Here is a 22,895-nt window from a genome sequence, read left to right as displayed (position 1 = left end):
TGCAATTCATTCATTCTGGGGTTCGTTTCTGAGGTATTTCTTAATACTGACGCACTTATCAGAAGACTTAAGCATACCCACCAATTTTGCGAGTCAAAGGGCATATGTGTTAATAAGCACAGGGTTTGGTGTCCATAAATATTCTCTTTTCCCTAGTTCCTTTTTTAAAAAAATTAACAAAGTTTTATTTTTCAAAATGTGCAGTTGGCATGGGATCTGTTCGTGCCTCTTCACCAGCAGCTAGGATATCTCCAGCCTGTGTGTTTCTGGCATAAATGACTTGAGCTCTGTGCTTTGAAACCAGTTTAATAAGTCCTTCACTAAAGAGCTTCTGAAGGGCTGCCCTGGCTAGGGGACCACGAATCTCCTGTCTCTGAGACAACAGCCAGGGTTATAAGCTCATAGTTGGGAACTTCCTTACAGAGTTTGTCATATGTCGCTTTGTCAAACAAGACTGTTATTGAGCTTGTCTCGAACTTTGCCTTTGGACCACTTCTTTTTGGCCTTACCCCCAGTTTTGGTCAGTAGGTCTTTGTCTTTCTTGGCTGACTTTTCGGCATCTCTCTTCTTCTTGTCATCCTTGGGCTCTATGGTGAGGCTGAGAGAGTTGCTGCTACCCCCATGGCCTCTCTAAGATGCCAGAGGTAAACGACTCTTCTCCCTAGTTTTGATGGCTTTGTTTGCCTTGAGAGACATGTTTAATCATTACGTAGAACTCATATTTTTTAAATTTTTTATTGTTATGTTAATCACCATACATTACATCATTAGTTTTTGATGTAGTGTTCCATGATTCATTGTTTGCATATAACACCCAGTGCTCCATGCAGTACGTGCCCTCCTTAATACCCATCACCAGGCTAACCCATCCCCCCTCTCCCCTCCCCTCCAGAACCCTCAGTTTGTATTTCAGAGCCCATCACGTAGAACTCATATTTAACAAACAGCTTTGCAAAGCTGAGTTGTGATGTCTTCTACTTTGTTAACTAATTTGACTCTCTGAAAAGTGTTTTTACAATTTAACATCTGGCTCCTTACTTCAAACACTTGGTGCTGAAAACTGAGATACAGTCAAAGTGAGACAAAAGTTTATGATGTCATACCATGACAATTTAACAATATTTATCCTTTTCCTTTCATTTTCTTTTAAGATTTTATTTATTTATTTGAGAGAAAGAGAGAGAGAGATCACGAGCAGGGGGCAGGGGTAGAGAGAGAGGCAGACTCCCTGCAAAGCAGGGAGCCCGATGCGGGGCTCGATCCCAGGACCCTGGGATCATGACGTGAGCCGAAGGCAGACACTTAACTGACTGAGCCACCCGGGTGTCCCTTCCTTTCATTTTCTCATTATGAACTCAGTAATTAATCTGTAATCTTTCCACCATCAGTCTTAGTGAATGCTGAGTAGATGAACATAGACCTCAAAAATCAAGTTATCTTGTAAAGAATAAATTTTGCAATTTCATTTCATTCTTTCATTCAACAAACATTTACCGAAGGCCTTCTAAGGGGCAGGTACTGTTCAAGGTGTTGAGAATACATAAGTGAACAAAACAGACAAAATTCCCTGCCCCTAAGGAGTTACCAATTTATTGGAGCTTGCATTCATTTAACCAAAACTCCTAAATAACCAATTTTGAGAATGGACTCTGCACTGTTAGGGGCAAGGGAGACAAGTGACAGGAATCCCAAATCATTTGAAAGTTGCAGCATGGTGGAATCAAAGGGTCACGGATTTGCAATCAGAAGACATTGATTGTAGTCTAACTGTACTAATCCTCTGTTATTTTCTGGGTCTTAGCTTTCTAGTTTCTTAAATAATGGCATCGAATTTCATAATCTCAAAAGTCTCTTTTGGATTGAATAGTCTATTATTCCATAACAGGTAACATGCATTTACTTACTTGCTTAAGGTAAATGGACATACAGTGATTTGCACAGATCATAGAGATTTATTTTTTTTAAAGTATAGCAATATCCAGGAGTCATCTTAAATTTTTATTCCTTCTGTAGCTACAGTACAGTATAGAATTATGTATTATGTTCAGAGTAATGATCCTGAGGTACTGCAGGATGCTGAATCAGTAAGAGAAGATTTAATTATGTTCATTAGACTACTTATTAAAGCAAGAAAATGCCCCAAGGCAATTTAGGGGTATTTCAAACAAAGCGTCTTCTTGTTAACCCATAGTTAATCAGAAACCTAATTAACCAGTATGCTTTATTCCAAGATTTTACTGTTTTTAGACTTATGTATTCATCTTTACAACCATGACCAAATCACTGATCCAGATCTCAGTCATTTCGCATTTATACCATTAAATCAATGGATTATTCCTCCTTCAAACAATATAAAAAGCTACCAGAATAATCACTTCAAGAAATAGATATGAGTGAAATGATAAAATTCTGAGTTTTGCTTTAGAACACTCCAGATGTACTCCAAGGTAAATGTTCAAATAAAATGCAAGGAAAAAAAAGAAATAAAGCAACTATTTTCCAACTATGCTTATATTTCAATAAATCTTAATTCTTTCTAAATTCCAAATATCTATAAGTTTTTATGCTAAATAAGGATCTCTGGAAAATCTAACTCACTGGTGAGAGTGTCAGCAAGACTACTTGTCTTTTGAGCTTGTGTGTTTTTCTTTTTTTAAGTAAGCTTTGAGACCCCAAGATCCAGAGTTGCTTGCTCTACTGACTGAGCCAATCAGGCACCCCAAGGTTATTTCTCTTTTATTTACTATATTTAAAAAGCTAAACCTAAAGCAGAATTCTTTGAAATCTTAGTGGACACGAACCTGGCTCAACATTTTTTTTTAAGATTTTATTTATTTATTTGAGAGAGGGGAAGAGAGAGAGAGCACAAGCTGGAGGAGGGGCAGAGGGACAAGCAGACTCTCCACCGAGATCATGACCTGAGTGGAAATCAAGAGTCGGCTGCTTAACCAACTGAGCCATCCAGGCGCCCCTAACCTGGCTCAGCTTTACAGAATAATAAAGCAAGATTTTAAAATTATTTTGGTATTCAGTATTTAATTGTAACATTCAGGGAGAATTTTAAGTGTGGCCTATTAAATCTGCCGACTCATTTATCAATCTGAACTCTTTCCGGAAATTACAACTTTCTTTTATAGGCTATCCTTTGTACTGTTCCGTGTGGTCTTCAATCAGTGAGGGAATCTTATGTCTCCTTATACTGACCATGAACACCTCGGCAATTATTATCATCCACAATTGCACTTACACTTTTCAAAAAAAAAAAACAAAAACTATACTCTAATTTCCTCTTTCTGTTCCATTTTCCTTTTCTCAACTACTTCCTTTCACTAGTCAGTTAAGCCAGTCTTTTTTTTCTCTTTTTTTATTATTTTATTTTATTTTTTAAAGATTTTATTTATTTATTTGAGATAGAGAGAGAGAGAAAATGAATGGGGGGAGAGGCAAAGGGAGAGGGAGAAGCAGGCTCTCCACTGAGCAGGGAGCCTGACTCGGGGCTTGATCCCAGGACCCTGGGATCATGACTTGAGCCTAAGGCAGACACTTAACCAACTGAGCCACCCAGGCACCCCGGTTAAGCCCGTCTTTTAGTAACATTACTTTTCAGATCAAGGTAATGCTGGTGCTGGTGTCATAGAATGAGTCTGGAAATTTCCCTTCTGTTTCTATTTATTTATTTATTTATTTTTTAAGGATTTTATTCATTTATTTGAGAGAGAGAGAATGAGAGATAGAGAGCACGAGAGGGAAGAGGGTCAGAGGGAGAAGCAGACTCCCTGCTGAGCAGGGAACCCGATGCGGGACTCGATCCCGGGACTCCAGGATCCTGACCTGAGCCGAAGGCAGTCGCTTAACCAACTGAGCCACCCAGGCGCCCTGTTTCTATTTTTTTAAACAGCTTCAGGAGAATAGGTATTATTTCTTCTTTGAATATTTGGAAGAATTTCCCAGGGAATCTATCAGGTCCTGGACTCCTGTTTTTTGGGAGGGTTTTGATCACTGCTTCAATCTTGTTACTGGTTATTAGTCTATTCGGGTCGTCAATTTCTTCCTGTTTCAGTCTTGGTAGGTTATAGGTTTCCAGGAAGGCATCCATTTCTTCCAGGTTGCTTAATTTATTGGCATATAGATGTTGATAATAATTTCTGATAATTGTTTCTATTTCCTTGGTGTTAGTCGTGATCTCTCTCCTTTCATTCATGATTTTATTAACTTGAGTCCTTTCTCTTTTCTTTTGGATAAGTCTGGCCAGTGGTTTATTGATCTTATTAATTCTCTAATTAAGAAGCAGCTTCTAGTTTCGTTGATCTGCTCTACTGTATTTCTGGTTTCTAATTCATTGATCTCTGCTCTAATCTTAATTATTTCTCTTTTTGTACATGGCTTAGGCTTCATTTGTTGATTTTTCTCCAGTTCTTTAAGGTGTAAATTTAGTTGGTGAATTCGGGATTTTTCTGGGTTTTTTTGAGTGAGGCTTGAATGGCTATGTGTTTCCCCCTTAGGACTGCCTTTGCAGTACCCATAGGTTCTGATATGGACCCTCAACTCATGGTCAACTAATCTTCGACAAAGCAGGAGAAAATATCCAATGGAAAAAAAACAATCTCTTCAATAAATGGTGCTGGGAAAATTGGACAGCTATATACAGAAGAATGAAACTCGACCATTCGCTTATACCATACACAAAGATGAACTCTAAATGGATGAAAGACCTCAATGTGAGACAGGAATCCATCAAAGTCCTAGAAGAGAACATAGGCAGTAACCTCTTTGACATTGGCCACAGCAACTTCTTTCAAGACACGTCTCCAAAGACAAGGGAAACAAAAGCGAAAATGAACTTTTGGGACTTCATCAAGATAAAAAGTTTCTGCACAGCAAAGGAAACAGTCAACAAAACAAACAAGCAACTCACAGAATGGGAGAAGATATATGCAAATGACACTACAGATAAAGGGCTGATATCCAAGATCTATAAAGAACTTCTCAAACTCAACACCCAAAAAACAAATAATCAAGTCAAAAAATGGGCAGAAGACATGAACAGACATTTCTCCAAAGAAGACATACAAATGGCCAACAGACACATGAAAAAATGTTCATCATCATTAGCCATCAGGGAAATTCAAATCAAAACCACATTGAGATACAACCTTACACCAGTTAGAATGGCAAAAATTGACAAGGCAAGAAACAACAAATGTTCGAGAGGTTGTGGGGAAAGGGGAACCCTCTTACACTGTTGGTGGGAATGCAAGTTGGTACAGCCACTTTGGAAGACGGTGTGGAGGTTCCTCAAAAAGTTGAAAGTAGAGCTACCCTATGACCCAGCAATTGCACTACTGGGTATTTACCCCAAAGGTACAGATGTAGTGAAAAGAAGGGCCATATGCACCCCAATGTTCATAGCAGCAATGTGTGCAATAGCCAAACTGTGGAAAGAGCTGAGATGCCCTTCAACAGATGAATGGATAAAGAAGATGTGGTCCATATATACAATGGAATAGTACTCAGCCATCAGAAAGGATGAATATCCAACTTTTGTATCTACATGGATAGGACTGGAGATTATGCTAAGTAAAATAAGTCAAGCAGAGAAAATCAATTGTCATATGGTCCACTTATTTCTGGAACATAAGGAATAACATGGAGGACATTAGGAGAAGGAAGGGAAAGGGGGGAAATCAGAGGGGGAGACAAACCATGAGAGACTATGGACTCTAGGAAACAAACTGAGGGTTTTAGAGGGGAGGGGGTGGGGGTAGCCTGGTGATGGGTATTAAGGAGGGCATGTATTGCACGGAGCACTGGGTGTTATACACAAACAATGAATCACGGATCACTACATCCAAAATAATGATGTAATGTATGGTCATTAACATAACATGATTTAAAAAAAAAAGAAAAGAAACATTACTTTTTCTCTCTCCCCTGGTTCTCCTTTACTTCTCACTCTGTCAACGCATCTTTCCTCGTTCAACCTAAACATTTGTATTGAGCAAGTATTGCACATCTAACAATGTGTGAAGCGAGAGTTCGAGGCATATCAGAGATCTAGGCTTGGAGCCTGCAGTCCAAGGCTTACAGTCTAAGGTAAGAAGACAGCAAACATGTCAGAGCAAACAAAACCAAGAGAAAACCATTACACTAAGCCATGCCATCCTGGCTTACCGGTATCACTTTAGAAACTCTTGGTTGAGAAAACCAAGCAGCTGAAGACTCAGACATAGAAAAACAAAGTCATGCCACCATCTGCCAGGAAATCTTATGCAAATCTGCAGAGGTGTGAGGCCTTCTCATGCCACCTCTGAACTTTGGAGATGTGCAGCTATTAGAAAACAAGCAGAGAAGGCAACCAAGTAGACTGGTGGATTTATACAAACTTGCACACATCTCCTTTCTAACTGTAGTAATTTAGCTGGATGTCACTAAACATGATGAGGCCATGGAAAAACATGTCCAGGTACAAGTATCAGAAACCTGTGAGTGTGTGTGTGTGTGTGTGTGTGTGTGTGTGTGTGTGAAAGAGAGAGAGAGAGAGACTTAGCCTGGTGGAAATCAATCAAAAGATTCATGATTAGTGATCCAACCCGTTCCACCAATATAAACCCATGTGTCATTGGGTGGAAATGTCACCAGACAAAAGCCTCGATCTATTAACCACCGCCTGACTTATGTGTCCCGTATAAAAATATAACTACAAGACATATCTTACAGTGGGTACTGTGCCACACAGACATGTTCTTGTAAAGTCACACATTGATTTGGGGATTAGACTGACTTTGAACCTCAGCAGAAGGCTTGTGCATGCCTAGGGCAGAGTCTCTCCCCAGTTCATTCTAGTTTCACAGTGTGGAGGTTTTGGATTTCTGATCTGGCAAGGATGTTCCACCGCATACCTTCTATGGGATGTTTACCGAGATTAACCCGTAGGTAAGGAAAAGAAACTTCCTCACCTAAAAACATAAGGAAGTGGTGCACTCTGCAGGACAAAGTGGCAACTGCAGCCCTAGTGATTTTTTTTTTTTTTTTTTTTAATTAAGGACCGCGACCTGCACTTTTTGTAGTGCTAGATTTCTTCTCTCCACAATGTGGCGCTGCTGTTCTCAAGGTCATTTTTCAGCCGGCTTAGGGTAGAAAGATGTGGGGGAACGGAGGAGAAAGTACAGGGTTGGGGCACAAGGGATTAGGAAGAGGGAGAGGTTAAGAAAGAAAACCAGTTCTTTCTGCCAGATAGAACATACGTAGCACCTCAAATCAGATACATTGCAGTAAGTAAAGGCATTTCCTAACCCAAGTAATTCATTTTGGATCATTTAATCCAATGGTTCTCAAACCTGGCTGTTCAACAGAATCACCAGGCAAACAGTTTTAAAGATATCAATTCCCAGATTCAATTCTACCCCAAGAAACTCTGATTTATAAATTCGAGGAGGGGCCCAGTCATCTGTCTTTAAAAATCTCTCCCGAAGATCACTGGGGTTTGTCTACACAAGACTTGGAAGGAAAACAATAGTTTAGCAGGAATCAGTCCTTGCAGAGCTCTGCAAATAGGGCTTCCATTTCTCAATTCAATAACAGCAAATGTAGTGAGAATCTATTCTGTGCCAGTGAGTTCTCTAAAAAATAAGAGCACAATTTATTGAGTAAGCTCATCTATATCTTTTAGGAGCTTACTAAGCAGACCTCTGTTTGGTGTTTCCTCTTGCCCGTTTTTGGCAAAAACTCTGTAACACGACAGATTCATAATTCCATAATACCAGACCCCACTGGTTCCCTTTTATGTACCAATTATCCCAGTTAGGGAACAGGGGTGATCTGGCTAACTTTGGCATCATTCAGAACTGAATTTGTATCCAAATTTAACAAGTCATCAACTATGGGACATTAAAAAAGTTACCTAACCTTTCTGAACCTTTATTTATAATAGGAGATAGTCATGCCTGCTCCTGAAGTCTGTTATAAGATTCAAGTGAGATCATTTAAAGTCCTTAGCAACCTGCCTGGTGCATGGTGTTTAATAAACGTCATTATTAGTAGTAGTAGTAGCCTGCTCCCTTGATCTCTAGAACTTGTCTCAAGGACCTGTGTCATCTAATAACTCTCTATGTTCATGGTTTTCCCACGTCCCAATGCCCTGTTTTGAGAACTGCTGGCCTTGCCTCTAATCACCTGTGAAGAAAGTAAGGAAACCATGCTTCCCTCCCCAGAACTGGCGCAGGTAGATGCAATAGCTATATTTATCCATCCTAATTCCCTTTCCTACCCCCCTCCCCACTTCTGTAATGTTAGAGTGATATAGTTGGAACTATACATGAGCACGAGTTTTCAGACTTTGGTGAGCAATAGGATAATCAGGAGCACATATAAAAGGTGCAGTTTCCTAGGCTGCTTGGCAGGATTCTGATTACGTGAGCCTGGTGTGGAGCACGGGCGTTTCCACTTTAACCCCCAGCTCACACTTTGAGACCCAGGGCTTTAAAAATTACGTAGTCCCAGGTGATGGATATGAACAAAACTTATAGTGGTGATCATTTCACAATATATATATGTATCAAATCACCATGTGGTACATCTTATGCGTATACAATGTTATATATCAATTCTATCTCAATAAAACTGGGAGAGGGGAGGACAGAGAATTACCTAGTCCCAGGGTAGCAAGTTGAAAAGCTCTCAGAGGCCAAGCAGATCACGCTTCTCACTAAGCCATGCCATCCTGGCTTACAGGTATCACTAATCATGAATCATGTTTGAAGGGGCAGAGTGCAAGGTAAAAAAAAGTTGTGATGCTTACCAAATAGTATTGGAAAGTACGTGTCTTTCTTTCTTTCTAGAAATTAAGTGATAATGCACAAACTGAAATAATTTTCTAGACAAATAAAATCTGTCTTTAAGCCCAGAAAGGTAAAAGGACTTGCTCAATGTTACCTGAGTAGTGGTAGAGCTGGGCCCAGAGCCTCACTTTGTGAATACTCTGGTCACCACGCCATCTTATTTCACAAGTGGACTCAATAGTCTCCTTCTTCTTTGGCCGATGAAATCTCAGACCCAGTGGGAGGAAAGGAAAAATAGCATCAAGAAAGTCCAGCTCAGAGGATTACTCCAGCCTGGACTCTTCCACCAAACAATTTTCTTAGAGAAAAGCAGCAAGAGTTCATGGAGGGGGTCTTTGCCCTGGGGCCCTGAGTGCCAAAACTTTCTCAAACTACAGACAAATGCTCTCAATTATTTTGTGATAGATCTTAACACTCTTTAAATGTTTATTTTCAAAGCAACCAAAAGCAGTTTGTATCCTTCCCAAGGGAACTACCCACCTGGTAACGGTGATCAATAACAAAAACTATCAGACTATACTAGTTCTTAAAGATGTCCCCAACATACCATTGAGTGGAAAAACCAAACTGCAATAAAAATGTAGACTGTGAAGCAGTGGGAAAAAACACATACATACATATGTATGTGTGTATATATATATATATATAATGAAGGGACAGGAGAACGTTTGGAAGGATATGTTCCTCTTAACAGTAAATACTTCCAGAGAATGGGACTGAGGAGAGGAGAGCATTCTCTTTTTATTTTATATATCTCTAAATTTTTGAAAAAACAATTAGAACGTCTCAGTTTATACATCTCCACAAAAATCAAACTACAGATAGTAAATAAATGGCAGTGATGAGAGCATAGTTATTTAATCTCTCTAAATCCCCACATAAAAACCGAGAGAGCAACAGAAAGCAAAACAAAAATCTATGGACCACATTTTGCAAAGCTAGGTGACAAGGTATCTCCATGAATGCCAGGCAGGGGAGAGCAAATCAGCAACAGCCAAAACATTTGCATAATTTCAGCATCTGTGCCAGAAAGCAGCAAGACCTCTGACAGACCACCCCCAAACGGGAAAACCCCCGAACAGCCAAGAGGAAAGGGAGGTGAGTCAATTTAAGAACACGAGATTAAACTGAGAGTTTGGCCTAATCCTATTAGTGGCTGAGGGCATGGGGCCCATGGTAAAATCTGAATCTTAGAACAATCTAACCCCTTAGCATCTCCTGACACTGACCAACCAGGGCTCCATTCTGGGACACGGCCACACACTAAGAGAATCAAAATTAAGCAGAATTGGGATAACAGAGTCAAGGAAAGAGAAGGTCCAGATCAAGTGGGGGAGGGAACAATGTCAGGAAGCTCCAGTCGGCAAGCCACCATCCTTTTAAACTATACTCGTATCTCCTAAAATTCTAGGAAAACCAATAGCACATAACAATAAACAACAGAGGGGCACGTGGGTGGCTCCATTGGTTAAGCATCTGACTCTTGACTTCAGCTCAGGTCATGGTCTCAGGTCCCAGGGTCGTGAGACTGAGACCCCATCAGGCTCTGTGCAAAGTGGGGAGTCTGCTTGAGACTCTCCCTCCCTCTATCCCTGCCCCTCCACCAGCTCGCATGCCTGCGCGCACACACTCTTTCTCTAAAAATAAATAAATCAACCTTAAAAAAAATAAACAACAGAAAAGTGTCAAGATTAAATCCAATAAAAGAAATCATTCTCCTGAAAAGGAAAATAAGAGGCAGAACAGCGTTTCTACAGATAACGTAAGCATACCAGAAAGACTCTAACTACCGCACTGCGCTCCCAAACAAACAGAAAACCATTTAAAAACAATACAAGACATAACAGAATAATAGAAACCAAAAATGGAAAAACTCAGAAATAAAGTGATAAAACTCATGGAAGAATTAGAAATAAAAGAAAAAATTCAGAAATAAAGATTAAATGATGAGGAACATCACAGTGAAAAATACCACAGATGATGCCTTAAGATAAATAAAAGGTGAAAAGAAGGGAATTTAAAAACCCCCAAAATATCAGGGCACTTGGGTGGCGCAGTTAAGCATCTGACTCTCGATCTCAGCTCAGGTCTTGACCTCAGGATCATGAGTTCAAGCCTGCACTGGATTCCATGCTGGGCATGGAACCTACTTTAAAAAATTAATTAATTGGGATGCCTGGGTGGCTCAGTTATTTAAGAGTCTGCCTTTGGCTTGAGTCATGATCCCGGGGTCCTGGGATCAAGTCCTGCATCGGGCTCCTTGCTCAGCGGGGAATCTGCTTCTCCCTCTGCCTGCCATTCCCCCTGCTTGTGCTCTCTCTCTCTCTCTGACAAATAAATAGACAAAAATATTTTTTATAAATATTTTTATAAAAATAATAAAATAAAAAATTAATTAAAAAAAAAGAGGGCTCCTGGGTGGCTCAGTCTTTAAGCGTCTGCCTTCAGCTCAGGTCATGATCCCAGGGTCCTGAGATCAAACCCCACATAGGGCTCCCTGCTCAGCTGGAAGCCTGCTTCTCCCTCTGCCACTCCCCCTGCTTGTGTTCCCTCTCTCGCTGTGTCTCTGTCAAATAAATAAATAAAATCTAAAAAAAAAAGAGAGAGAGAGAAAGTGACAAATACCAAAGATAAAATAAGAACATTGAATGTAAAGATAATGAGATATCAATACTCTTATCATTGGGAGAGATCCCAACTATATTGGGAACATAAATGTTTAGAAATTTTTAACTTTTTAGTTTAGCTTAAACTAAAAAAGATTAAAAGTTCATTCAATGCTATTGAAGTTATTTCACTAATGAGAAGCCAAACCCCCTTTCCTAGGGAAGGTATCCTCTAGCTTGTTACAAAAACGAACACTCAGGTGGAGAGAGTAAAATGGGTCAGAATCCCTTACATCTTGGACTGATCGAGATTTTATGCGTCCTTATGCAACGTGGGGAACCCTCTTTAAGAAAAAGAATACAAAAAAATTGCCTTATTTCTGTAAATTTTACAAAAACATGGCAGTTCAAGGGGTCCTAATTAAGCGTGGGAAGTCTACCTGTACCCATGCCTACTTCTAATGCCAGAATAGGTTGTCCTCTAGCTTTTTTTAATGATTTTTTTCAAAAAGACTTCATTTTTCCAGAGCAGTTACAGGTTCACAGCAAAATTATAAGCAAAGTACAGAGATTTTCCATATACTCCTGTCCTCACACATGCGCAGTCCCTCCCATTATCAAAATCCCCCGCCAGAGTGGTACCTTTGTTATAATCCAGAACCTACACTGACACATCATAATCACCTAAAGTCCATAGTTTACATTCAGATTTACTCTGGGGGTGGAACATTCTATGGATTTGCACAAATGTATAATGACATGTATCTATTATCATGGCATCATGCAGAGTAGATTCACTGTCCCCCAAATCCTCTGTGCTCTACCTGTTCATCCCTCCCCACCAACCCCTGGCAACCACTGATATTAGTCTCCACAGTTTTTGCCTTTTACAGAAAGTCCTTTAGCAGCCTTGCTGTTGCTGACACAGAATAGCTTGCCTTTATTTTTAACTTTATCCTATTTTCTATTTTTTTTATTCTGGTAAAAAATATGTAACACAATATTTACCATCTTAACTTTTTTAAAAAAGATTTTATTTATTTATTTGACATAGAGAGGGAGCACGAGTTGGGGGCAGAGGGCGAGGGAGAAGCAGACTCCCCGCTGAGCAGGGAGCCCGATGTGGGACTTGATCCCAGGACCCTGGGATCATGACCTGAGCTGAAGGCAGACGCTCAACCAACTGAGCCACCCAGGTGCCCCCATCTTAACTATTTTTAAGGATACAGTTCGGGAGTGTTAAGTATATTCACATTTTTATGAAATAGATCTATTCTCTTTCCTCTTGCCCCAGACTATCTCCTTTTTTGTACTATGTCTCTTAACAGCATCCTTATCATTCAGATTCAAAATCTCAGAAATAACCAACAGGTTCTGACGACTTCTATTCCACTTACTAACTCAGTCAGTTCCACCTGGAAGTTCTGTTGATTAAGTCAGCCTCCAAGATGTTTCTCATCTCATCAGTGTCTTCCTTCCCGAAGTAATAATTGCAAGAGTTTTATAAGTGATTCTCTTATCTCCAGGATCTCTCCTGGGAGACATTTTTTTAACCAAATTAACATTTTTAATAAAATTTTTAATCATGTTACTCCTCTGTTCAGAAAAAACTTCAGTGACTCCCCCTACAAAATAAAATCTGGTGTCCTTAGCCTATCATAGCGGGTTCTGCGTAAGGTGCCATAACTTGTCTTTCTAGCCTCATCTCCAACAAGCATAGCTTGATTTCAGGTGATCGGCAAGAAGAAAAGAGCCATTTTTGATGTACAAAGCAGAGAATGCATCCCTATCAAGATCATTCCATAACACTACTGTGACACTGATTTCATCAGTGTTCTCACCTCAAGAATGCTTTTCCAGGGGGCGCCTGGGTGGCTCAGTTGGTTGGGCGACTGCCTTCGGCTCAGGTCATGATCCTGGAGTCCTGGGATCCAGTCCCACATCGGGCTCCCTGCTCAGCGGGGAGTCTGCTTCTCCCTCTGATCCTCCCCCCTCTCATGCTCTCTCTCTCTCTCTCATTCTCTCTCTCAAATAAATAGATAAAATCTTAAAAAAAAAAAGAATGCCTTTCCTATCCCCAGACAATGTGAGAGTATGCACTATTGTGAAATCACAGGCAATAAAAATAAAATGTCCATGCTTCTTGCATGTCTGCATTATTTTCCTTTTGGAAATAACCGAAACATAACTTCTCTGGAAAATCATGGAACCAAAGTCCTGAAAAAGACTCTTCTGATCTGTCCACTTCTCTTTATGTCCACTGTTACCACTCCTAGCCAAACCCCATCTTCTCTTACCTGGACTACCACAATAGCCTCCGAAATTGTTCTCCCTGTTTCTATTCTACACCCCTCTAATCCATTCTTCACACAACAACCAGAATACATTTTCCCATAGTATAAGCCATATATGATACTCCCCTGGCTTCCCATTGTCCTTCAGATGAAATCCAAACACTTTGAAGGCTCTTTCTGATCTAGTTTGGTCTACCTCTTTGATCTTATCTCAAACTATTCTCCCCTCTTTGCTTACTATGCTTCAACCATACAGGTATTCCTGGTGCTCTGTACACCTGCCTAACTTGTTCCTACTTTGGCCCTTTGCATTTACTCTTTCACTGGAATTCTCTTCCCTGAATCTATGCCAGATGGCTCCTTCTTATCTTTCAGGTCTCACCTCATAAATTGCCTCCTCTGAAATGCCTTCTATGACCACACAATCTAAATAGGCCTTTTGGGGTGCCTGGGTGGCTCAGTTGGTTAAGCATCCAACTCTTGATTTTGTATATGTGCTGCCGAAGCGAGCACTCCAACTCTTGATTTTGGCTCAGGTCATGATCTCAGGGTCCTGGGACCAAGCCCCAAGTAGGGCTCTGTGCTCAGCAGGGAGGCTGCTTGAGATTCTCTCTCTCCCTCTCCCTCTGCCCTTCCCCCCTCTAATCGTGTGCATGTGCGCACATGTGCGTACTCTCTCTCTCTAAAATAAATAAATAAATCTTGGGGCGCCTGGGTGGCTCAGTCGTCAAGCATCTGCCTTCGGCTCAGGTCATGATCTCAGGGTCCTGGGATCGAGCCCCGCATCGGGCTCCCTGCTCAGTGGGAAGCCTGCTTCTCCCTCTCCCACTCCCCTTGCTTGTGTTCCCTCTCTCGCTATGTCTCTCTGTCAAATAAATAAATAAAATCTTTAAAAAATGAAATAAAATAAATAAATAAATCTTAAATAAATAAATCTTAATAAATAAATAGGCCTCTGATAATTTCCTATTAATTACCTTGTTTCATAGCATGTATCATCTGAAATTATTTTGTCATTTGTTCATTATGTATCTCCTCCCCCACCTCTGTAATATAAGTTCCAGGACATGAGTCAGTCTCTATTTTCTTCACAGCTGTATCCCTGTCTACAGACAGTTTCTAGCACAACACAGGTGCTCATTAAATATGTGTTGAATGAATGAAAGCAGGTATTCAAGCAATCTGAAAGCAGAGCAGCCTGTTCTCTCCTTAAATATCTCCAGAGAAGATTCCACCACTTTCTGAAAAATGAATTCCAGCATCCAGTAACTTTTAGTTGTTAGAAAGGTCCTCCTAATATCCAACCTAAATCCTTCCTAAGGCAATTGCTGTCTCTTCTTGTTTGGTCCTCAATGGAATCATTAAATTGCCTTTTTATAGTCAGTAATAAATTTGTTATTGGCCCTCTTAACACTAGTGCTACTTCTCACATTTTCTAACACCGTTCTCTTCTGTCCTTGTCAAAATTCTCTGGCTCAAGCTTCATTTGTGAGCCCAACACTGAATATGAATAGTACGGCTTGAACATGCCCATATAAGGAAATCTCAGCCTAAAAAAGTAGTCTGTACATCATCTCACCTCTTTCTTGATCTCTTTTTCTATAGGTTCTTCATATGAATTCATAAGGGTCTTTTGGGAGGATGCTTGGACCTTCTCAAGAATCTGTAGGTGCAAATGAGAAGTTGCAAAATACCTCAAGGGTGTAGATCCTAGAAAACCTTCCTCAACATGGCCGGCCCACCTGTGCTTCGGCACCCACACAAAGCAGGTCACATGTGCAAGGTCTGAAAATTTTTAAAAGGGGTGCCTGGGTGGCTCAGTCAGTTAAATGTCCGGCTCTTGATCTCACCTCAGGTCTCGATCTCAGGGTTGTGAGTCCAAGCCCTGAGTTGGGCTCCACTCTGGGCATGGAGCCTACTAAAAAATAAAAAATATATATATTTAAAAATTTATTTAATAAACGAATATTTAGTAAACAAGATAATAAGGACCTCCTGGGGTCCAGCTGCTCAGACTGATCCCACCTAAGCAAGGGGCCAGAGATGGGTCCTAGGAAAAGGCCCAGACTGGACCAAAAAGACCCCAAGTGCCACTTATACCAGCAAGACCCAGTACCATGGCTGACAGGTAAAGCCTAGTACAGCAGGGGGAAAGCCCCAAGAACCAGGATATGCCCCAGAGTAGGCTGCAAGGACCTGTCTTAGCTTGGCTGCCCCAATAACTCAGCCTGTACCGAGGTGATGACCCCACAGCCCAAAGTTGGGATGCCAGCCCCTCTTTGGCCTGGGACTTGGACCCCAGAAGGAGCAGGCAGCTGAAAGCTGGCCTCTCCCCTGTAGAACCAGGTTTTGGATATCTTCCCAAATGTATACCCCATGAAGACTTTGTCAGATAGAAAGAAAGAAAGAAAGAAAGAAAGAAAGAAAGAAAGAAAGAAAGAAAGAAAGGAAGAAAGGAAGAAAAGAAGAAAGGAAGAAAGGAAGAAAGGAAGAAAGGAAGAAAGAAAGAAAGAAAGAAAGACAAAGAAGAAAGAAAGAAAGAAAGAAAGAGAGAAAGAGAGAAAGAAAGAAAAGAAAGGAAAAGAAAGACTGATGTCAAAGAAGTTATTGCCTGTGTTCTCTTCTAGGATTTTTATGCTTTCAGGCCTTACATTTAGGTCTTTCATCCATTTTAAATTTATCTTTGTGTATGTCTAAGAAAGTGGTCCAGTTTCATTCTTCTGCATGTTGCTGTCCAGTTTTCCTAACACCATTTGTTGAAGAGACATTCTTTTTCCCACTGGATATTCTTTCCTGCTTTGTCAAAGATTAATTGACCATAAAATTGTGGGTTCATTTCTGGGTTTTCAATTCTGTTCCATTGATCTCTGTGTCTATTTTTGTGCCAGTACCATACTGTTTTGATGATGACAGCTTTGTAATAGAGCTTGAAGTCCAGAATTGTGATGGCGCCAGCTTCGTTCTTCATTTTCAAGGTTGCTTTGGCTATTTGGGGTCTTTTATTGTTCCAAACAAGTTTTAGGATTGTTCATTCTAGCTCTATGAAACATACTGGTAGCATTTTGATAGGGATTGCATTAAATGTGTAGATTGCTTTGGGTAGTATACAACTTCTTTCTAGATATGTCTGCTGAGGCAAGGGCAACAAAATAAAAAATTATTTGGACTACATCAAAATGAAAAGCTTTGGTACAGCAAAAGAAACAATCCACAAAACTAAAAGGAAACCTACAGAATGGGAGAAGATATTTTGCCAAAGATACATCTGATAAAGGGTCAGTATCCAAAATATATAAAGAACTTATAAAACTCAACACCCAAAAAACCAAATAATCCAATTAAAAATGGGCAGAAGATATGAATAGACATTTTTCCAAAGAAGACATACAGATGGCCAACAAACACATGAAAAGATGCTCAACATCACTTATCATCAGAGGAATGCAAATGAAAACTATAATGAGATATTACCTCATACCTGTCAGAATGGCTAAAATCAAAAACACAAGAAACAACAGGTGTTGGCAAGGATGTGGAGAAAGGGAACCCTCTTGCACTGCTGATGGGAATGCAAACTTGTGCAGTCATTCTGGGAAACAATATGGAGGTTCCTCAAAAAGTTAAAAATAGAACATCCCTAAGACCCAGCAATTGCACTACTAGGTATTTACCCAAAGGATACAAAAATTATAATTCAAAGGGATATGTGCACCCTGATGTTTATAGCAGCATTATCTATAATAGCCAAATTATGGAAACAACCCAAGTGTCCCATCAACTAAGGGATGGATAAAGAAGATGGGGTGTAGTGTATTATATATATAATGGAATATTACTCAGCCATCAAAAAGAATGAAATCTTGCCATCTGCAATGTGGATGGAACTAGAGTTTATTATGCTAAGTGAAATAAGTCAGAGAAAGACAAATATCACATATTTTCACTCATATGTGGAATTTAAGGGGAAAAAGGGGGCATGTAGGAAGCAAAAAAGACAGGCAAACCAAGAAACAGACTCTTAACTACAGAAAACAAACTGATGGTGACCAGAGGGGAGGTGGGGGCAGGGTGGGATGGGCAAAACAGGTGATGAGAATTAAGGAGCACACTTGTGATGAGCACCAGGTGTTCTGTGCAAGTGTTGAATCACTATATTGTACACCTGACACTAATATTATACTGTGTTAACTGGAATTTGAATAAAAACTTAACAAAAAAGAAAAGAAAAAGGAAATCAACCAATATAATTCATGTATTTTTATAATAAAGATAGATAACATGTTTATTCACTAGATGGATAAAATGTATAGGATAAAATTCAACATCATTCATAAATTTAAAAAAAATCTCTTATAAAACTAGGAATAAGTGGGAACTTTATCTGATAAAGCCTCTACAAAAACTCCCTGTATCAGGTATCCATCACTGCATGACAAATTACCCCAAAGCTTAATGGCTTAACACAATAATAAACATTTATGTTCTCACACACTTTCTGTGGGTCAGAAATTAGGAGCAGTTTAGCTGGGTGGCTCTAGCTTAGAGTTTCTTAGGAAACCCTAAGAATATTGGTCAGTACTGCAGGTGTCTGAAGGCAGGATGGGGGCTGAAGGATCCTCTTCTGAGGTGGCTTACTCACAGAACTGGCAAATTGATGCTGGCTGCTGGTGGGAGGCCTCTCTGCCACACTGACCCCATGGAGGGCTGCATCAGTATGCTCCCAACACAGCATCTGGCTTCCAAAAAAGAGCAAAGGGAAACAGCAATATCTATTATAAGCTAGTCTCAGAAGTCAAACTGCCATTTCCTCCGTATCCTGTGACAGAGGTCAGCCCTGTTCAGGGTTGAAGTGTGAATATCATTAGCCAAAGATTGTTTTGGGGGCAATCTTGGGGACTGGTTATCACGACACCATGCTGAGTATCTTATTTTATGGTGAAACATTCAAATTATCCCCTTTAATTTCATGAACAAGACAAAGGTTGCCACTACCACACTTCTATTCATCATTGGACTAGAGGACTTAGCTGACACAGAAAAACAAGAAAAAGAAACAAAAGGAAGAAATTTTCAGACCATATATTTTCATATATGAAAATTTTCATAGTCACTATTTTCAGACCATATAGATGTGTCAACATAGAAAAAGGCAAAAATATATACATTTATATATATATATATATATATATACCACAAAACATGGGAATTTAGGTGAATAATGTTTCTGGATACAAAGCCAATGCATAAAAATCAGCTGAATTTTTATATATCAGCAATAATCAGTTAGAAAATGAAACTTTAAAAAATGATTTCAGTTACAATGGCATAAAAAATATGAAGTACTTAGGGGTAAACCTAACAAAATACATCTATGACCTTGATGGAAAATACTATAAAACTTCACTGAAAAGCATTATAGAAGACCTGACTAAATGGAGGGCTTTATCATAGTTGTGGACTGGAAGATTCAGTGTTGGGAAAACGCCAGTTCTCCCCAAATTGATGTGCAGATCTAATAAATTCCAATCAAAATCTTCAAAGTGTTTTGAGAAAAGGGAAGAACCGACAAGGCGATTCTGAAGAACTAGATGGAGGGACATGCCATACAAAATATAAGGAAATATTATAAATCCCTAGTAATTGGGGTGCCTGGGTGGCTCAGCCATTAGGCATCTGCCTTTGGCTCAGGTCATCCCAGGGTCCTGGGATCGAGCCCCACATTGGGCTCCCTGCTCAGTGGGAAGCCTTCTTCTCCCTCTCCCACTCCCCCTGCTTCTGTTCCCTCTCTCTCTCTCTGTCAAATAAATAAAATCTTTAAAAATAAATAAATAAATCCTTAGTAATTAAAAATGTATCTTACTGATTTAGAGACAGACAATGTAACTAATGAAATAAAATAGCCCATGCATAAATGGAACCTTGGCTTATGATAGAGCTGATAGTAAAGAGCCATGGAAAGGATGATAGCTTTTTTGATAAATGGTACTTGGTTACAGGTGAAAAATAACTAAATAACTACCTTACCCCATACACAAAAATCCATGCTAAGCGAACCTGGAAGCCAATGTAAAGAGTAAACTATAATGGATCACTACATCAAAAACTAATGATGTATTGTATGGTGACTAACATAACATAATAAAATTAAATTAAATTAAAAATAAAAGAGTAGACTATAACATTTTTAGAACACAGCATCAAAAACTATCTTTACAACTGATGGGTAGGAAAGCATTTCTTAAAGAAGACACAAAAGGCACAAGTTACTACTACTACTACTACTACTACTACTAAATCTGTTTGAATCTCAGATGTCAACAATTCTACAAGGCACCATTATATTAAGAAAGGAAAAACATCGCCAATTAAATTGTAGGACATTGTTTTCTTATTACTTAGAATTTTTTATCTTACACTATTATAAACTTATTTTTTAATCTTACTTTTTTAGATTTTATATGCAGACATAAGAAAGAAAATTTGAGGGCAATAAACTAGTCAAAATATTCCTAAAATGTTTTCATATTCAGAGCCTGAATCTTAGAAATAGTTTTTGACTCCATTCTTGACAGCTGTGTTTTCCACATAGCAGCATCCTCTACCATCAGGAACCCTGGTGATGACAGCGCTTCTTTTGTTTTTGTTTTTTTTTTTAATCAAAGAGTATTTTGCTATGAGATTAGATAGTTATTTAATAAGATCTGTGTTCACTGTGGACTCGTCTCTGCGATTAGCCGTGGAGTGTTTCTTGTGCCAGTCTTTGGGTCGTTTTGTGGGTTATTTACACTGATTGGGGGTGTTATCTAGTTGTGTCAGTAGGACAGGTGAGCTTGCCTGCCATCTTCCCTGGAACTCTTCAGGATTTTCTCCCAAGCCAATGGCACCTATATTGCAAATTTTGACACTTCCTTTGACACTTCCTTGATTTACCAGGAATTGTCAACAGCATATTTCAGACAATAACCAGGATTTATAGTCATTTTCCGCAAAGTCTTTAAATAGTCTCTTGTTTGATGGGGAGCCTGGAAGGCTGTCAGTTAAGCATCCAACTCTTGACCTCAGCTCAGGTCATGATCTCAGGGTTGTGAGATGGAGCCCTGTGTCAGACTCCCTGCTGGGTGTGGAGCCTGCTTAAGATTCTCTCTCTCCCAGGATGCCTGGGTGGCTCAGTCGGATAAGCGTCTGCCTTTGGCTCCGGTCATGATCCCAGGGTCCTGGGATTGAGTCCCACATCGGCCTCCTTGCTCAGCGGGGAGTGTGCTTCTCCCTCTGCCTGCCACTCTCTCTCTCTCTCTGGCAAATAAAATCTTAAAAAAAAAAAAAGATTCTCTCTCTCCCTTTCCCTCTGCCACTCCCCTCTCTTAAAAAAAAAAAAAAAAAAGTCTGTTCTTTGAAATGTCAAAGAATTGCAGTTGTCCAGTATGAGATCAGGAGTCACAACCAGGTCCCTGGATAGGCAGGTAAGAACAATTACACCATGACTTGTTGCCTGGCTGGCGGGCATCAGTTGTAAGAGATGCTGTATTAGTTTCCTATGGCTCCCATCCCAAATTACCACAGCTGTGGGGCTTAAAACAAGGCGCATTTATTCTTTCATTTCGGGAGGCTAGAAGTCTGCAATCAGTTTCATCAGGCCAAAAGCAATTATGGGCAGGGCCATGTTCCCTCCAGAGGCTCTAGGGAGAACCTATTTCCTTGCCTTTTCCATTTTCTAGAGCTGCATTCCTTAGCTCATAGCCTCTTCCTCCCTCTTCAAAGCCCAGCTGCAGAGCATCTTCAGATTTCTCTGAACTTCCATTGTCTGTCACATCTTCTCCCTTCTGCCACTGCAATCAAACTTCCCTCTGCCTCTTCCTTAAAAGGACACTGGCAATTACATTTTAGGGCCCTCCCAGATAATCCAGGATAATCTCTCCATCTCAGAATCCTTAATTTAATCAGGCTTGCAAAGTAACATTAGCCATATAAGGTAAGCGTCACAAGTTCAGGGTTTCAGACATGGATGTCTTTGGAGGACGCTATTCAGCCTACCACAGATGATAAATGTGAAAAAATATGCATCTATGAGTTGATGAGATGTGATAATATCAATAATGGCTAATCTGCTTTTGGGGCACCTGGGTCAGGGGATGAGTCAAATAGGTAAAGGGGATTAAGAGGTACAAAAAGAAAAAAAATAGAAGGTTCTAAAGTTGAAAACAAACATGAAGTACTATGGAACTCATAAATTTATATATAATCCATTGTGCCTAAGACATTGAGATAACTCTATTCTCCAGTATCAAGGTGATTAAAGCAGCAACACTTAAAGAAAAATAAAATAAAATATAACCATGAAAAAACCCCCAGCAACACTTAAGTCCAAATTGGAATAAATTTAAAAGTTGCCAATTCTTTTGCTAAACTGAAAACAACCCAAATATTCTGCAAAACAAGGGTGCTGACAATTTATATACCTGACAATTTATATAATCTTCCTCCTTGGAAAAAAAAAGAGAGATCTTTAGGCCCTTGTATAGAAAGCTGCATAATATATTATTAAATGAGAAAAACAACTTGCAAAATATAATCTATATAATCCCATTTTGGTGAAAATTTTATATACATATTTATATTCATATATGCATATTTTAAAACCTGTAAGATCATCTAAAACTTAGCAGTTGTTATACTGGAGTGCAGAGTAGGAGGTGGGTCATCAAAGAGGATTTGTACTCCTTATGTATTTTTGTCATGTTTAAAATTTTACAATACAAATGCATTAATTTTGTACAAAAGATAAGGGTATTAAAATTTCCCTTTGTGGGAAAAAATTCTGAGATAGTGGGGCAGTGAGTCAAGAAACTTGTTTTAAATTAACTCTTTTTTCACAAAAAAAATCACCCAAGTGTGTTCTACCTCCTATAAATTTTTTCTATCCCCTGGGGATTAATTCCCTAGTCAAGTAAATGGAAAGAACTTTGTTCCTAATGTTGTCAGGGAAGAAGTCAAGATTGAAATTCAGGACTCATTACTCTTTACCTTCCTAGGACTTGACTCTAGGTCTTAAATAGACTTGGCTGCTTGCTTGCTTGCTTTTTCTTTCTTTCTTTCTTTTCTTTCTTTTCTTTCTTTCTTTCTTTCTTTCTTTCTTTCTTTCTTTCTTTCTTTCTTTCTTT

The 22,895-nt window shown here is 39.5% G+C and overlaps 2 protein-coding genes and 1 pseudogene across 2 annotated transcripts in view; all 3 read right to left on the bottom strand.

The window, feature by feature from the left end:
- The window catches only part of PKD2L1 (polycystin 2 like 1, transient receptor potential cation channel), a 106,767-nt gene extending 88,312 nt beyond the window's left edge, over positions 1-18,455 (bottom strand). Inside the window, exon 1 of the mRNA XM_025880852.2 lies at positions 18,377-18,455. The gene's annotated coding sequence lies outside the window, so the exon portion shown is untranslated. The remainder of the gene's footprint in view (positions 1-18,376) is intronic.
- LOC112830913 (small ribosomal subunit protein eS25-like) lies at positions 185-20,717 on the bottom strand (annotated as a pseudogene).
- The window catches only part of SEC31B (SEC31 homolog B, COPII coat complex component), a 65,665-nt gene continuing 61,151 nt past the window's right edge, over positions 18,382-22,895 (bottom strand). The window contains exon 27 of the mRNA XM_073904309.1: positions 18,382-18,469. The gene's annotated coding sequence lies outside the window, so the exon portion shown is untranslated. The remainder of the gene's footprint in view (positions 18,470-22,895) is intronic.

Source organism: Callorhinus ursinus, unplaced genomic scaffold (genome assembly GCF_003265705.2).
Source record: "Callorhinus ursinus isolate GAN/ISIS: 27379988/994484 unplaced genomic scaffold, GSC_fseal_2.0 scaffold20, whole genome shotgun sequence".
Classification (NCBI taxonomy): Eukaryota; Metazoa; Chordata; class Mammalia; order Carnivora; family Otariidae; genus Callorhinus; species Callorhinus ursinus.
The sequence above is the reverse complement of the archived record's forward strand: the minus strand, read 5'-3'. Positions and strand labels throughout refer to the sequence as shown.